This window comes from Acanthisitta chloris, unplaced genomic scaffold (genome assembly GCF_000695815.1).
Source record: "Acanthisitta chloris isolate BGI_N310 unplaced genomic scaffold, ASM69581v1 scaffold12816, whole genome shotgun sequence".
Classification (NCBI taxonomy): Eukaryota; Metazoa; Chordata; class Aves; order Passeriformes; family Acanthisittidae; genus Acanthisitta; species Acanthisitta chloris.
Window position 1 is genome coordinate 1 of NW_008676529.1, and position 986 is coordinate 986.

The window sequence follows — 986 nt, forward strand, 5'->3', positions numbered from 1 at the left end:
GCCCCGGGCTGCCAGGACCCACGGCCCCCGGGGCAGGCCCTGGCGCCCAGGACCCATGGGCCACTGGTTTCCAGCACTCACACATCCCTGGCCTCAAGGACTGGTGGTCCCTGGTCTCCAGGACTCACAGGTTCCTGGCTTCCCAGGGCAGGTTCCTGGTTTCCAGTACTCACACATCCCTGGTTTCAAGGACTGAGGGTCCTTGGTTTCCCAGGGTTCACAGGTCCGTGGTTTCCCAGGGTGACTGACAGTGCCTGGTTTCCAGGACTCACAGGTCCCTGATTTCCCAGGACAGGTTCCTGGTTTTCAGGACTGACAGGTCCCTGGTTTCAAGGACTGACAGTCCTTGTTTTCCCAGGGCAGTCCCTGGCTTCCAGGACTCACAGAGGTCCCTGATTGCCCAGGACAGGTTCCTGGTTTCCAGGACTCACACATCTCTGTTTTTAAGGACAGATGGTCCTTGCTTTCCCAGGATTCACAGGTCCCTGGTTTCCTAGGACTCACAGGTCCCCAGATTCCAGGACTCACACATCCCTGGTTGTCCAGGACAGGTCCCTGGTTCCCAAGTCTGATGGATGCCTGGTTTCCCAGGACTCACAGGTCCCTGGTTTCCAGGACTGACACATTCCCAGTTTCCTGGACTCACAGATTCCTGGTTTCAAGGACTGATGGGTCCTTGCTTACCCAGAACTGAGTGATCCTTGGTTTCCCAAGACTCACACATCCCTGGTTTCCATGACAGATTACTGGGTTCCAGGACTCATAGGTCCTTGATTTCCAGGACTCACACGTCCCTGGTTTCCCAGAACAGGTTCCTGGTTCCCAGGACTGATGGGTCCTTGCTGACTCAGGATTCACAGGTCTCTTGTTTCCAGGACAGACACATCCCTGGCTTCCAACCATGAATCCCATCAGGGTGCTCCCGAGAGCAGGGTGTACAACCCCCACCAAGCAGGGGGGGAAGCTAAAACATCAGGAATTGCTGA